The following is a 17,562-nucleotide window of genomic DNA, read 5'->3' on the forward strand; positions in this document are numbered from 1 at the left end:
TGGGTGGTCCTTGAACGATTATGACTTGTTGGTATGAATATTTGAATGTAACTGCATGAACTGTATGACATGAAATACGATAAATTGCATGAAACATAACCCCGCTAGGAATATGTTGATATGTAAAGAAATGAGAATGAGAATGACATGTCAGCATGAAAACGTGACAGGGGGTTATGTTCATTAATGATAACGGTAGGACTAGTGGGACCTCATGCATATTGTGTGTTCATGCATTTTGGGGGATACCCCTATCCCATCACGAGGGCACGGGCGTGTACATCTAATGGCAGGATAATGATCGTTATGTTTTGCATAGCGCTGCCGTGACGGTTCTAGTTTTAATGGGTCCTGGTATAAGGGGCTCCCAGAGTATGCCCACTTGCTAGGGACAGTGGCCCAACGGTGTGCGAACTAGCTGGTGAGCCCATACTCGCACGTATGGGCTTCGTGTAGAGTATATAGTACACGTCCACGATTACCTGTTAGGATTACACCGTAGGGAAAATGAAACGAAACGAAACGAAATGAAAGATAGGTCCCATCATTTCATTGCATGTGATTGTTGCATTTAACCCCAATAGTGGGGTCATTTACTGAGTATTTCTTTAATTACTCAAGTCATGTGCTACTACATTTTTCAGGTTAAGGCAAGGCATTCCATTACGGCTGACGACGGCATCGCAACTCGAGATCATGGCACATACATAGGATAGTTGTATTTATTTTCTTAGACTTGGGATAGAATAGGATGTTTTAAACTTAAGTGCTTATTTATTTTATTTCGAGTCTTTTGTTGTGTCGTTTTAAAGATGTTTTCGAAACACGTAAGTCCATGGCTGTGTTTTAAGTTAAAGGTTATGTTTTATGGAATTTAAATGAAGTCTTCCGCATTCAATGTTTATTGTACGTATACAGTAGCGACCTTAAATTAAGTAGAAAATTTCGGGTCGTTACAGTTCTTTTGATGTAGGTGATGATTTTTCTTATTCAAGGACGAATCCTTTTGAAGAGGGGGATGATGATGAGAATCACGGTCATCCAACTGGACCTATTACACAACCCAATGCCAAGAAGATTCAACAAGCATTCATACTTCATCTACAAAATTGGATAGGCTAGGTTCAACCATCATTTCATGTGTTACAAGCTGATTCGTTTGAGTCAAGACCATTTGGAGATTCAAAAGTAAATATTTAGATGGTTGATGTAGTGGAAAAGAGTTGCAAGCATCATTTCATGAGTGGTTAGAAAACTTTATTTATTATTTTAATTTCATAAAGTTTGTAATGCTCAAATTAACTTCGTCTTCTGTGAAGATTTAAAGGGATCGAGATTAAATCACGGCCACTAACTTCTTTTGTTGGGAGACTATAAATACCCACAAATTATTATGTAAAAGCATATTTGTGATCAATGAAATTGATCTCTCAAGTTGAGACGATCCCCTTATAGAAATCTGAGCATATCTTTGTCATTTCTAAGTTTCATGCAATTTTTGTGGTAGATTGCATCTGAGTCATTCAATCAAGTCTTGATCAAGTTTGATTGTTAAGTGACTTAATTTAGAAAAAGGTTCCAAATCTTATTTCTCAATCTTGGATCTCATCATCTAATTCTAGCTTTATCTCTTGGTTGATCCAAATTTTATATAAAAAGGTGTTAATTTCTTTAATACAAGGTTTCTTGCTTCTACAAAAGCTTGGCTCGTTAGGCTGAAGATTAAGGTTGGTCTATCATCCTTCAACGGGATCTTCTATCCTCATGACTTGCTCTGATCGCGGTCATTCTTCTAACGCCAATGACACGTCCAGTTGTCGAGATTGGTAATGTGAGTTTGTAACCCATCCATTGAGGTTCTTGGAATGATTCTATAGCTTATCATTTCCATGTTGGGAGTTGGATCATGGGTCTTGGACGAAGAATTGGGAGAAATATCTCATCCAATTGAAGAATGACTAAATCAAATCTAATTCAAATAACTAGATCAAATCTAATCCAAATAACTCAATCAAATCTAATCCTAACAATCTCTCCCTTAAGCTGAACACGAATAGTAATCAGTTTATATCTACGACCTCATACTAAACTTCCACCAGGTAACTTCATCAATTCCCATGTGTCATTTCTGTTTATTGCTACAGATCCATGGCTTGCCTCCATTTCTCACTCTTCAATGCTTCTTTAAAGTTTACAAAGTTTGCAGGTTCAGTAGGGGTAAACATGGCTGAGCTTCATCATCTTCTTTACAAAAAAAACTTCTTCTATTGCATAGTCTCTCATCCAGACTGGTGGTCTCTTATTCCTCGCCTTATTCGAGCTAGGAGAGCTTGCTTGAGCCAAAGAGCCAGATGAAATTTTTCAGTATTTTCATCTACTGCTTCTTTATCATTATTTTCATCTGCTGCTTCTATATCATTATTTTCATCTGCCGCTTCTATATCATTATTTTCATCTGCCGCTTCTATATCATAGAATCTGTAAGCTTTTGACTCTTCACTAACTCCCAGCAAAACATAACTCAAACTCTTATCATCTAGCTTAGTTCTCTGAGCTGCCTCTTCTTTTTGTCTCTGAATCAACTCGAGCTCACAATATTGTTCTTCTTCCTTCCACTGCAACTCCAGAACTAATCATTGCTGTGCTTTTTCTACCCTTCTTCTATTCTCTTCTAGCATTTTATCTAGCTCTTCTCTTTCATTTCGTGCTTGTTCTTCTTTTTGTCTTGTAGCAATAAGAGCGGCTTCTTTCTCTTTCTCAAACTGCACATCAACATCATCAAACAACTTCGTGCGACCTTTCTCTATTCGCCCCTGTATTTCTAATTTAGTCTCTTCATAGTTTAAACATTCTTCAACCTTCTTCTGAATTAATTAATTCTTCCATCCTCCTAACGGCATCTTCTTCTAACTTCTTCAACTCTACTTCACGCATTTTCTTCTCTTCTTCCTCTTTCTTAAGCTTCTCTATGGAATGATTTCGATTAGTGGATGCACGACTAGGACTGGAACTGGACGATTTGGGGAAAGGAGATAACGAGGAAGACCTACTTCTGCGTTGGCAACGGAGGGAACTTGAACGACTGCTTCTCCTGGAATGGGTAGTGGAATGATAGGGGGAAGAACTTGAGTCCCTTCAGTTAGGTTATGGAGTCTGATGCTTATTTATAGCTTGGTCAACGGTTATATCCGGTAAAGCTATATTTAGTAAAGCTATATCCGATAAAGCTATATATAGTAAATAGCTATATATAGTAGATGGTTAAATCTTGTAAAGCTATATAGTAAATAGCTATATATTAGTAGATGGTTAAATCTGGTAAAACTATATATAGTATATTGAACTATATATACATATCCCGTCCGATAGAGCTTTGAGATGTACTTTCTATTCTCTATAATTCACTCTTACTGTACATACGTGAAGTCATCAATAGAAAAATTCTTTTAGCCAGAGTTTTCCTTGCACTTTTCTCTATCCTGTTCTTTGTGTTCATCTAGATCGAGCGTGCGTTGTTGTGCGATCCTAACACCTTCTGCTTCTCTGACTATGACGAGAGGAATTGGAGCGGTGAGTGTACGACAGAGACCTTGAACCACTTCTCCACATAAGTTTCAATTGAGTTTGAACGGCTGCTAGAGGCTGAGATATAGCATGCAATACAAACATTCGATTCAAAGACATCTTTGTCTCCATGATTAAGCCTCTCTCAGGATGAAACACCTCTCATGTTCCATTTTGAAACAAAATGATAACCCCCTTTGCTTGCAATTTACCACTATTCAACAAATTGTTCCTCAGGTCTGGCACATAAAACACTGGTAACATTGACTACAAAACTTATAAACATCCCTATCTTTTTGTGTGCAGCAAACATTGGTAACATTGACTACAAAACTTATAAACATCGTAATTCATGGCAAAGGTCATATGGATCGTGATGAGCATTTTCTCTCGTATCTTGGTTTCGCTAACTAAAGTTTTCCAATAACTCACAAACTTCATTACCTTATATAAACCTCTTGGGATAAGGATTCATATAACACTTCATAAAATAAGACCTACTGATGAATTTCATAGCATTTGAAGGTCATCTAGGTCATGAACCGAAGGTACATTACCTTAGGGGCATTATGGTCATTTTACACCGTTTCTTGGTTTACTTACTTATCCTTATCCAATGACCACCAAATTTCATATCTAACCTCAACATACTATAATATGCTCAGTATTAAAATTTGATAGGCAGCGGAGCTCATATAGTAGATTATTTTAATGTTACTTAAATCTTGAGCTATTTAATCGGTTCAGGGTCTTAACTCACGGTTCTTTGAGTTTCTCTTTCATATATCCTTAATTCATACTTGGTTTAGGGTTCATATAAAAATCCAAGTGATTTCTACAAGTATTTCTTAACAAAAAGTCCAAGGTGGCTACTTACCTCGTCGTCGAAGTTTGGGACGTCCATTCTTGAGCTTCCAGTATCTAAATTACTTCATATTTCCTTCCACATACTCCTTATTGTGTCTAATTTCTGAAACCATAAGATTTTCTATGAGAATCGATCTGAAATGAGGCTAAAATTGAGAAAACAAGAGAAAAGGTCAAATTTTGAGTTGACTTGGATAGTTCAGTTGAACTGGCCATATCATCGTTCTCTTCCTATGAATAGGAAGAAGATGCGCATTTTTCGCGTCGCCGCCATCTAATTCTCGGCCGGTACAGCCACTTTTACAATGTTTCTCTCCTCGATTTCTTCGTGAAACTTAAAGATGGGTATTACAAGGAGGGGCTAGGGATTGATTTGATATCTTCTCGTGGATCATAGCCTAAGATATTCGCTTCGAAAGTTCATCCAAAATATGATTTATCGCTGGAGATAAAACAAAGAATTTCTTATTGAGTAGCCGATTCTAGGGGTTTCAAGGCCCTATTTCTTCATTGAACCTCTTCCATATCCTTTCTTCAGGCTTAAGGAATTGGTTTGGAGGAACGTCTTTGAGTGTAAGACTTTAATTTCCAAAAATCATTCACGGTATGCAACTCACTCGAAACGCCAGATTTTCGATCTCTTGGGAAGCTTGTTCTACGATGTTTCATCTCTCGATTCCTTCATCAAGTTTACTCAACTTCTTCCTCTGAAGCTAGAGGAATCCTTAATTTGAAGGAAAAGAGATCGTAGATAGGAATTTGACTCTTATCCCCAATTTAATTTCGAATCCTATTTCCTTCAATTCGACATGCTCTCGAGGTTATTTTTCTTTGTGGTCTTCTATGGAAGAATTCCTTGGAGGTGCAGAAACTGATTAGAATCATTCTTGCTCGACGAATCATCATGTATCCTCGGATTTGATTTTCAAGTTTTTCTTGAAGTTCTTCAATGGCTGATTGAATTGGGGGAATGGTTTCTAGGCACTTTCAGCACTCTATTCCTTCCTAGAACTTGTGGGTAATCTTGTTGAGAAACGGTAGGAATAAGTTTGAAGAGAAATGGTGGAGGATTTCTCTCGAATTTGGAAGAAATTTAAGAGTAGGAGACCCATAATTTAAACGCTTATTGCCTTCGATTGGGGGATCGACCTTTCTCGATTCTTATTTCGTATTGTTGCTCCTACTTCAGACTTTATAGGAGGAGCTTAAACCGACATTGAGAGCTCCAGAATCTTCGTTATTTAGAGATCAAACTTTCTGGATAATTTTTCGGAGATATCAACTTCGATCATATCCTTACCGACCTTAGCTTTGAATACTAGTCGTTGGATGTGATGATCTGTGCGTATTCGTTCTAGATCATATCAAATTTTGGAGGAGATCCGACGGTTGAAATTTGAGTTCGAAGGATTTTGCTCGAATGGTCACGGTAGATGCTCTGATTCTAATTAGAGTGACATTTCTGTAATTATCCATTCTTTTAGAGGTAATTTGGTAATTTGCCACTTTATGAATATTTTATTATTATTTTTCTCAAAAAATCTCGAATTTTTCTACAAATTCCTCATCGCTTTTTGATCATTTTTCACTGATTTTGAATCTTGAGATTCCTTCAAGATAAGGAATTACAAATCCGGAAAGATTCTTGATAATTGATAAAATGACTTTTTTGCCTTTTTCATGTACTTTTTCCTTTCCAATCCTTTTCAAAAGGCATTTAACTCCTTGAAATCACTTGTTAGGGTACCCGAGTTACTTGACTAGGTCCCTTGTTCTTGGTTAATCCTTTAATTTTTTTACTTTCTATCCTTTGGGTCTTTCATGAGTGGCTTATTCTTATGGGAGCTAATTTCCTTCATTTTTGGGGTGTTACATATACATACCCGTTACAAACACAAAATAAGAAGCAGACTCAAAAGAAGAACAAAAAATACTAAATTAAAAATAGAGGTTAGTCCATGGCCCACACTCCAAAGTCCACTCTCATCCACGACCAACTCTTAGTTACTTGAAAAAAAAATGATAAATATGGAGTGAGTAAAACTTAGTAAGTAACCTACTAGTAGGTTCTTAATCGCGACCCTAAGCTAGGATATTACTTCTTGTTATGTTTTCAGGATCTTAGAACTTAGAGGTCATCGTGTGATGTATCATATACTGATCCTGAAAACCTTCCCCGAAAATAACCTTCAATTTTCTCCCCATAAACACATGAGTGGTGTCGTCATAATCATGTAATCCTACTGGTAAATCGTGGTGCAGGACATCTCGTTTAACTGATGGGAAAGGTAGGCCTATCATAACATCTAGCTCATGATACATATTGCAGGACATCCTACCTAAAGAGAAATAGGGGCCTTTTAGTACACATCGTAATGCAGATAATGGTTACTTATGGGTATGGATCCTAACAACTTATTTAGCATGTTATTCACATAGTTCTAGATACTTGGTACATGGATTATTGATGAATCTAGGTTTATACATAATGTCATGGGTTAGGCTTTAGGAGTTGAGGTTTTAGCTTAGGAAAACATTAGAGGGTAAACTAACGTGGACTAATTCGTGTGAAAACCTACTAGCACTTTGAGGACCTCTTTCCTTCACCAAACTAAACTTATGGGTAAACTTATTTAGAAGGTGCACGAAAAAGTTTGGAAATGAATAGTGGACTATAGTTCTTGAATTCGAGGTAAACCCATGAACATGGTACCCCAAAACAAAAAAACTTGTATCTCTCGATTGGGTACTCGATTAAGCTTGCTTCTTGCCCCTAATAGTCTACCCTAATTCATAATTTATAGACGGATTTTTCACTACCATTGAAACGTCTAGAATTTCTATAATTTCATTCTTGATTTTTCTGAATCTTCTGCCAGAAAAGTCTTCTCCGATCGGAGCCTTCCTTTTTTAAGCACCTTGTAATTCTTATTCTATAAAAAATTTAATGATTCAGAAAGTTTATAAAAATTAGAAAAAGTACCATTTTCTCAATGTTTTTTCAATTTTACTTGTTCTTTGCTTCTAGATACAACCTAGTAGGAATTATACACTGTCTCTTATTGGAGACCTTGAGTGTTGCAAATTCTCCTCTCCTTTGAAAATTTTCGGTCATCGAAAGTGCTTATTCTAAAATAGGTCAAGGTACAAGGTTCTTATTTGCCTTCTATTTCCCAAGTGGCTTCTTCTACTCTATGATTCTTCCATAGGACCTTAACAAGAGAGATTTCCTTGTTTCTCAATCATTTGACTTTCTTGTCTATTATTTGAATCGGGTCTTCTTTAACCATTCCTGAGCACCCCTCTCATGAGGTGCTACCTTTAGGAATATATGATCCCCCACCTACAATTCCATGTCCTTGCGCCTTAGGTCTGCATAGCTTTTCTCTCGGCTTTGTGTAGTTTGTATCCTAGCTTTAATCTTCTAGACTACGACGTTGGTAATTTGCACCAGCTCTGGCCCAATAGTTGTTGTTTGCCCCCCTTCTTCCCAAAAGATAGAGGATCGAAATCTTCGTTCATAGAGAACCTCGTATGTGGCCATTTGTATGGTGGCTTGGCAAGTATTATTATAAGGGAATTTCATAAGGGGTAGGTACTTATCCCAGCTTCCTGCAAAATCCATCACATATACCCTCAACATGTCTTCCAATATTTGCTTGACCATTTCTGTTTGACCATTTGTTTATGGGTGGAATGTAGTACTACAACTGCGTACCCAATGCCTTTTGTTGAATTTTTCAGAAGTGAGTTTTAAATTTGGCATTTCGGTCTAATACAATTGCCTTTTGTTGAATTTCCAGAAGTGTACCCAATACCTTTACTGATGAATATTCATTTTTAATGTTAGCAAAAGTATCTCAGTTGGGAGATTGTTAGACTAAAGATTTGAAGGTCACACCTGTTTTATACAAGTTTATTACGTGACTATACAATCTAAAAACATAACTTGCTTATTCAATCTAAAATTAGTGATTATTTCTTTTTTAAACACAATGAATTAGCGGAAATACCTTTACTTATGAATTTTCATTTTTAATATTAGCGGGGATAGCTCTGTTGGGAGAGCAATTTTTAATATTAGCGGGGATAGCTCTGTTGGGAGAGCGTCAGACTGAAGATTTGAAGGTCACGTGTTTGATCTCCACGTTCAGCGCACCTAATTCTAGTTGCATAACTCGACTATTCAATCTAAAATTAGTCATTATTCATTTCTGAAATCTCAATGAATTATCGGAAATACTTAACGTGTTCTAGTTCACCGCACCTTATACAAGTTGGATAACTTAAATATCTTATTAAAAATTAGTGATTATTTCTATTTAAAATTTCAATGAATTAGCGAAAATACCTTTACTGATGAATTTTCATTTTTAATGTTAGTGTGGATAGCTCAGTTGAGATAGCGTTAGATTGAAGATCTGAAGGTCTCGTGCTCGATCCACGTTAACCACACATGGTTCATGTTGCACAATTTGACTATTCAATCTAAAATTAGTAATCATTTCTTTCTAAAATTTCAATTAATTAGTGGAAATATCTTTACTTAAAAACTTTTAATTTTAATGTTTGCGAGGATAGCTCAGTTTGGAGAGCGTCAGATTTAAGATTTGAAGGTCACGTGTTCGATCTCCACGTTCACCGCACCTGTTTCTATTTGCATAACCTGACTATTCAATAAAAAATTAGTCATTATTTCTTTTTAAAATCACAACGAATCAGCGAAAATATTTTTATTGATGAATTTTCATTTCTAATGATTGCGGGGATAGCTCAGTTGGGAGAGCGTTAGACTGAAGATCTGAAGGTCATGTGTTTGATCCACGTTCACCGCACATGTGATTAGTTCTTTGGATTTCTAATTATTTATTTGACTATAAATGCTATCTCTCCATAAGAGATTTAGTAAAATGACTCATTTTATTGCATGGAACAATAAAATTGAAGTTCTCGTATAATTGTCAATACATTCTACTTTCAATGTTGCCAAATTGAGTTCTTTTCATGTAGGTGATGATTTTTCTGATTCGAGGACGAATCCTTTTGAAGAGGGGGATGATGATAAGAATCACGGTGTTCCAAACCTATTACATAACCCAAGGCCAAGAAGATTCAACAAGCATTCATACGTCATCTACAAAATTGGATAGGCTAGGTTCAACCATCATTTCATGTGTTACAAGCTAATTCGTTTGAGTCAAGATGATTTGGAGATTCAAAAGTAAATATTTGGACGGTTGAAATAGTGGATGAAGTTGCAAGCATCATTTCATGAGTGGTTAGAAAACTTTATTTATTATTTTAATTTCATAAAGTTTGTAATGCTCAAATTGACTTTGTCTTCAGTGGAGATTTAAAGGAATCGAGATTAAATCACGACCACTAACTTCTTTTGTTGGGAGGCTATAAATACCCACAAATTATTATGTAAAAGCATATTTGTGATCAATGAAATTGATCTCTCAAGTTGAGACGATCCCCCTTATAGAAATCTGAGCATATCTTTGTCATTTCTAAGTTTCATGCAATTCTTGTGGTAGATTGCATCTAAGTCATTCAATCAAGCCTTGATCAAGTTCGATTGTGAAGTGACTCAATTTAGAAAAAGGTTCCAAATCTTGTTTCTCAATCTTGGATCTCATCATCTAATTCTAGCTTTATCTCTTGGTTGATCCAAATTTTGTATAAGAAGGTGTTAATTTCTTTAATACAAGGGTACTTGCTTCTACAAAAACTTTGCTCGTTGGGCTGAAGATTACGGTTGGTCTATCATCCTTCAACGGGATCTTCTATCCTCATGACTTGCTCTGATGCGGTCGTTCCTAACGCTGATGACACGTCAAGTTGTCGAGATTGGTAATGTAAGTTTGTAACCCCTACATTGAGGTTCTTGGAATGATTCTATAACTTATCATTTTCATGTTGGGAGTTGGATCATGGGTCTTGGGCGAAGGAATCCATTATTTACCGCCCTTCGAGTTGAAGGAAGTGTCATAAGGCTAATTTTTTTTATTTTATTGATTTTTTTTAGTGATTTTATTTGATTTTATTTCAATTTTGTCAAACTCACTCACGTACTCATCTCAATCATTTCAGCCTTGTTGCCGTTCAATAAGAGAGACCTTGGAAATAACTTGTAACTATTCAACTGGATTATCACATTAACAATTTGAATCAAATAAAGTGACATTAACCATTTGAATCATCTCAACCCCACTTGTTGAACTTGACCAAATGTTTATAACATAACACTAACAAAGGTACAAAGTAACACAAACAAAGGTACAAAGTAACACAAACAAAGGTACAAAGTTCATAAAAGTCTTTTTAATCTAAAATACCATTGAACTTGACCATTATAGTGCCTCTCAAACGTAGGTAAAGTTTAAATTCGGGTCTCCTTATCAAACTCACTCGGGTGCTCATCTCAACCATGATTGCGTTCAACAAGAGAGACCTCGAAAATAGCCGGATTATTGCATTAACCATTTGAATCACCTCAACCCCACTTGTTGAAATTGAAACAAATATCTATAACATAACACTAACATAGGTACGATGTTCATAAAAGTCTTTTTAATCTAAGATACTATTGAACTTGACCATTACAGTGCCCCTCAAAATGAGGTAAAGTTTAAATATAATTGGTGACAAAAGATGAAACTATAAAGTAAAAAGAAATAAGAAAATAATATTCAATTTCAGAGAATCAAACCAGAATCTCCTACGTGAAAGCCAAATATCCAAACCGTTGGACAACAATGAATTTTTGGTGTAGTTGACCTAAAGTATTTTGTCTAATCGCTGAAGAGTTTCACTATGATGTTTTGGGTAATGTCTAACTCTTCAACACGTCCTTTCATGTGTGTGATAGAGTTCTCAGAGTTACCGCGATGTTTCGAGTTGTTCGATCGTGTGGCTCTTTCTTCAAAAGGGATAACACCAAACGTCAGGTCTTTGATTGGCAACCCATCCAGAGGAGCGTCGATTGCATCGATTCCATCAACAGTCATCCCATGAGTTTATGGTGCATGACCCATTTTTTATACCATTCACCTTCGAGCACCACCATAGTTTTGCATCGTTCATGAGATGCATTGCGACCAACGTAACTCTTAGGTCCTATGGGCAAGTTCCAGTAACCTTCTAGTATCGTTCTACGTCAAAAATAAAGCTTTTTAATTTCTTAGCATCCCGGTTTTCCTTTAAGGGGTTGTGTTCTTGGATTTGAAGTTTTCTAAGCCCACATGAACTTGGCTTGAGATGTGGTTCTCTACAGCCCAACTTGTCAAACAAACTCGGGTGCTCATCTCAACCGTGATGTCGTTCAATAAGAGAGTTCTCGAAAACGACTGGATTATCGCACTAACCATTTGAAATTGAACAAAATATCTATAACATAACTCTAAAAAGGTACAAAGTTCATAAAAGTCTCTTTAATCTAAGATAGAAACTGTAAAATAAAATGAAATAAGAAAATAATATTCCATTGCTGGGAATCGAACCCGGGTCTCCTGGGTGAAAGCCAGATATCCTAACCGCTGGACGACAATGGATTTTTTGTGTTGATGTCCTGAAGTCTTTTGTCAGATCGCTGAAGAGTTTTAGCATGATCTTTTGCTTAATATCTAACTCTTCGACACGTCCTTCCCTATGTGTGTTAGAGTTCTCAGGACTACTGCGACGTTTCAAGCTGTTCGATTGTGTGGCTCTTTCTTTAAAAGAGTCAATATCAAATGTTAGGTCTTTGATTGGCAACCCATCCAGGGGAGCGTCGATTGCATCGATTCCATCAACGATCTTCCCATGAGTTTATGGTGCATGACCCATTTTTTATACCATTCACCTTCGAGCACTACCCTAGTTTTGCATCGTCCATGAGATGCATTGCGGCTAACGTAACTCTCAGGTCGTATGAGAAAGTTCCTGTAGCCCTCAACTCTCAGGTTGTATGATAGAGTTCTTAGAGCTATCGTGACATTTTGAGTTGTTCGATCGTGTGGCTTTTTCTTCAAAAGAGTCAATATCAAACGTCAGGTCTTTAATTGGCAACCCATCAAGGGGAGCGTCGATTGCATCGATTCCATCAACGGTCTTCCCATGAGTTTAGGGTGCATGACCCATGTTTTATATCATCCACCTTCGAGCGCCACCGTCCATGAGATGCATTGTGGCCAACGTAACTCTTAGGTCCTATGAGCAAGTTCCTGTAACCTTCAAGTATTGTTCTACTTCAAAAATAAAGTTTTTTAATTCCTTAACATCCCGGTTCCCATTTAAGGGTTTGTGTTTTTGGATTTTTAGTTTGTTAAGCCCATCATGAGCTTGGCTTGGGGTGTGATTCTCTACGACCCTCACTCTGGTGCTCATCTCAGTCATCTCAGCCATGATGGCGTTCAACAAAAGAGGCCTTGAAAATGACCGGATTATCACATTAACCATTTGAATGACCTCAACCTCACTTGTTGAAATTGAACCTGGCTCTGATACCAAATGATAAGATAAGGAATCAACTACAAGGGGAATAAGATTCGGATTACCTTGTTGATCGAATATCTCAAGCCAAGAACACTTTGTTTGAGATTCGAATCACTCCAGAAGCAAGATCGATCATGTCTAGCTTCAATGATTCTTGTTGATCAAATATCTCAAGACAAGAACACTTGATTGAGATTCGAATCACTCCACAAGCAAGATTGATCATGTCGAGCTTGAATGATTCTACATGCAATCTAAACTACATAGAGTTGCAAAGAAACTTAGCCATTGGCTAAAGAAAAGCACAAATGCTTCTTTTGATATATCTTCTAAGTCTTCCTTACAAATACAACATACATGGCTTTATATAGCCTAAAAAATGAAACTACTAAAGGTATTCCAAAAGTTGTAACATTCCTACTTTATGGCCATAATTAGCCATTATGTAAATGTAACCGAAATTAAATAACAAGTCTTAAAATACAATAACTCTAAATTGTAACCCACCCAAAATTTACAACAATCAAACTTCATTCTTCTTCAATGTAGCATGAATTGAAACATCTTTTTTGATAATTTTGACAACCTTTTCTTCACATCTTCATTGAAGTATATTGTATGATTGATGTCTCTTGGTTCATATCAAAATATCTATGACATAAAACTATTAAAGGTTCAAAGTTCATAAAAGTCTTTTTAATGTAGGATACTATTGAACTTGACCATTATAGTGCCTCTCAACCCAAGTTCATAAAAGTCTTTTGAATTTAAGATACTATTGAACTCATCCATTATAGTGGTTCTCAAACCTAATAGATACTATTGAACTCATCCATTACCGTGCTTCTCAAACGTAGATACTATTGAACTCATCCATTATAGTTCTTCTCAAACCTAAGTAAAGTTTAAATATAATTGGTGACAAAAGATGAAACTATAAAATAAAAAAAATAAGAAAATAAAATTTCATTGTCAAGAATCAAACTCGGGTCTCCTCGATGAGAGCCAGATCTTCTGTGTAATGTCTAACTCTACGACATGTATTTTTATGTGTGTGATAGAGTTCTCAGAGCTATCGCCACGTTTCTTGTTGTTAGATCCTGTGGCTCTTTCTTCAAAAGAGCCAACATCAAACATTAGGTCTTTGATTGGAAACCCATCCACGGGAGCGCCGATTGCTTCAATTACATCAATGGTCTTCCCATGATTTTTTGGTGCATGACCAGTTTTTTATACAATTCACCTTCAAGCGCCACCATAGTTTTGCATCGTCCATGAGATGCATTGTGGGCCAATGTAACTCTCAGGTCCTCTGAGCAAGTACCTTTAGTCTTGAAGTATAATATCAAAACATATTAACGTATTTGATATGTCAAATATTAAAATAATTGATGTGTATCATAAACATTAAATAAAAATATATATTTGAAATTTGAATGCGATTAATATTAATTAAACATATATTATGATATTCTACGACATTTTAATATTATTTAAATAAGATATTATATCTTAATGTATTAGGTATTCAAATATATAATTGACAAAAATTATTACAAGTTCACTGGAAATAGAACCCTAGGGTTAAGTCAAAAAGCATCAAACACTAAATACTGTGACATTTTAGGTGATATTTTGCAGAGGAAGCTAATAAGGTCTTCAAAGAGCATGTGGTCATGTCTGACATTTTAGGTAACAACATGGTGAAAAGAAACCAGAAATTCTGATACCGGTAATTAACTACAAACCTTAGAATAAGGTTTTAGAATAAATAAGATAACTAATCTAAAACAAAAATGATTTGATAAAAAGAATTTAGAGTCAAATGTTTTTATAAAATTCGACATGAAATTGGGATTTCGGAAAATTCTAATTTCCTAAAAGCACAAATATAAAATGGCATTTAATGTCCAATTTAGAAAATATGAGAGGAACGTCATGCCATTTAGGCTAAAAAATTCTCCATCCGAATTTCAAAAGATTATTTATGATAATTTCAATCCTTTCAAAAAATTTCAATAGTTTATATTGATGATGTGTTGATATTTTCTAAAACCATTAAGATCAGCACTTTAAACATCTACATACATTCATTAATGTAATCAAAAGAAATCAGCTAGTTGTGTCCATACCCAAAATTCAATAATATCAAACTCAGATCCGTTTTCTTGGATTTTAAATTTATTTGAGCCTTATTAAAACCCATTCAATGGTCTTTGTCTCAAACTTTTGTGATGACGTATTCTAGAAAAGCCAACTTCAAAAAAAAATTAGTTTCTCTCAATTAAGTGTCTTATATCCTTCAAGATATCAGGCACATTTACAAATGTCTTGAGGAGTGTCTTCAAAATAATACAAAGTCTTGATTTGTAAGGGATATCTCTACAACCAAAAAACTCAAATCATTAGTCAAATAAACTCTCTGCTTAAGTCTTATTGACTCAAGGGTAGATCTCATAATGAAAGGTGACTGCATTAAATATGGGATATTGAGGTATCTAAAATTGTCAAAGAGGACAGAGAATCAATTATCATATTTCATTCAAAAGCCTCAAATAATACCATACAAATTACAAAATAGTAAGAAAAAAAAAGTATTATTTCCATTGTGTACAAAAATTTTAAAGAAAATTTAATTAACAAAACTATTAAAATTGCTGCAAAAATCCAGCACCTAACGACCTCTAGCTTTGCAAAAAAAAAAAAAAAAAAATATTATTTCCATTGACCTTTAGCTTTGCAAAATCCAGCCTTGTTGAAGCTTATCAAAATCGCTGCAAAAATAAAGTTTAACAAGTGGTTCTATGATGTAGTGGTTAGCACTTTGGACTTTGAATCTAACGACCTGTGGTTAATTCTCGATAGGTAATCCACCAATTTATACAAAATTGGTCCATAGCCGATTCGGTAGGGTCACTTTTGGACCGATAATATGTAGAAGGGGTCACTAAGGTTGAGCTCATACAAAATGGGTCCATAGCTCAATGTTACAGCATTTGATTGCAGATCAAGAGGTCACCAATTCGAACCTAGTTGGGCCCTTCTATCTTGGACAGACACTTTGTTCGATTTACTCCCGACCACCGAGTGTCTAAAGGAAAAGAAATAAGAATAATTACCGATTCCAAACCTTATTCCAAAGTCCTCCACCACATAGAACAATGTACTTAGAACCTAAGGGCCACTATTCTCGGACAAGAATCAAGAAATCATTAAGAAAAGAGTGTGGTATCCAAGCACCCACTATGAACATGGTTAAAAACTTACAATTAGGCTACTTACTGAGTCAACTTACGCTACTTGGTGAGTCTTGTACTCACTCCATGTTTTCCATATCTTTCATGTAACTAAGAGTAGTTGCCCTAGACAAACAACACCAACTATTTTTTATGTTTTAAAATGATTTTTTTTTTTTTTAAACATTTCCCTTATTTTGTACTATGAACCTATAAACTCTATTTTGAATATAATGTAAATATATATGTTAAGGATAATAGGTCGATTATAACAATCTGCATAAAACCTTTTAGAGATACAAGGTATCGATCCCCATACCTCTTTCATGCAAAGCGAGAGCTCTACCATCTAAGCTACATCCCCTTGATGTTTACATCATAAAACCCTAAATGTNTCCCCATACCTCTCCCATGCAAAGCGAGTGCTCTACCATCTAAGCTATATCCCCACAATTCTTATGTCACAAAGTCCTAACCTCTCCCATGCAAAGCGAGTGCTCTACCATCTAAGCTATATCCCCACAATTCTTATGTCACAAAGTCCTAAACATCTCGTCATCAGTAATAGTAAAATGAAAAACTATCCCAGCTCATTATGTCCTAAATAAGAAAAAATTGAAAAGAAATAATATATTTAGTAATCGATTCAATCGAAGATGCAAGGTATTGATCCCCGTACTTTCCGCATGGGAAATGAACGCTCTACCATTTGAACTACATCCCTACTATTCTTACATCAGAAAATCCTAAATGTCCCTTCATCAATAATTGTGAAAATGAAAAAGTATCTTTGCATATTATGTCATAAATAAGGAAATATTGAATAGAAATAAAATATTAATAATAAATAGTTTCTTTTGGAGATGCGAGGCATCGATCCTTGTACCTCTCGTATGTTAAGCCGTACCTCTCGCATGCTAAGCGAAGCTACATCCCCACAATTCTTGCATCATAAAACCCTCACATTCCCACCATCAATAATAGTGAAAATGAAGAAATACCACTACTCAACCGGTCATGATTAAGGAAAAATTGAAAAGAAATAATTTTCAATAATATATTTAATAATAGATAGTTTTATTTTGGAGATGCGTGGTATCTATCCCCGTACCTCTCGCATGCAAAGCAAGCGGTCTACCATTTGAGCTACATCCCTACGATTCTTATGTCACAAAATCCTAAACGTCTCGTCATTAATAATAGTGACATGAAAAACTATCCCTGCTCATTATGTCGTAAATAAGAAAAAATTGAAAAGAAATAATATATTTAGTGATCGATTCATTTGGAGATGCAAGGTATCAACCCTGTACTTTCCACATCAGAAGTGAGCGCTCTACTATCTGAACTACATCCCCACGATTCTTACATCAGAAATCCCTAAACCTCCCATCATCAATAATTGTAAAAATGAAAA

At 35.6% G+C, this 17,562-nt stretch overlaps 2 non-coding genes and 1 pseudogene across 2 annotated transcripts; 1 reads left to right on the forward strand and 2 right to left on the reverse strand.

Annotated features, from left to right (window-relative positions):
• Positions 1–2,552: 2,552 nt before the first annotated feature.
• On the reverse strand, positions 2,553–3,048 carry LOC111439301 (annotated as a pseudogene).
• Positions 3,049–9,193: 6,145 nt separating this feature from the next.
• TRNAF-GAA lies at positions 9,194–9,266 on the forward strand. Its single transcript has one exon. It is a non-coding gene; the product is annotated as a tRNA-Phe (tRNA).
• A 2,649-nt stretch (positions 9,267–11,915) lies between these two features.
• On the reverse strand, positions 11,916–11,987 carry TRNAE-UUC. The gene has a single exon. It is a non-coding gene; the product is annotated as a tRNA-Glu (tRNA).
• Between the last annotated feature and the right edge of the window lie 5,575 nt (positions 11,988–17,562).

Source organism: Cucurbita moschata, unplaced genomic scaffold (genome assembly GCF_002738365.1).
Source record: "Cucurbita moschata cultivar Rifu unplaced genomic scaffold, Cmos_1.0 Cmo_Scf00090, whole genome shotgun sequence".
NCBI classification, from domain to species: Eukaryota; Viridiplantae; Streptophyta; class Magnoliopsida; order Cucurbitales; family Cucurbitaceae; genus Cucurbita; species Cucurbita moschata.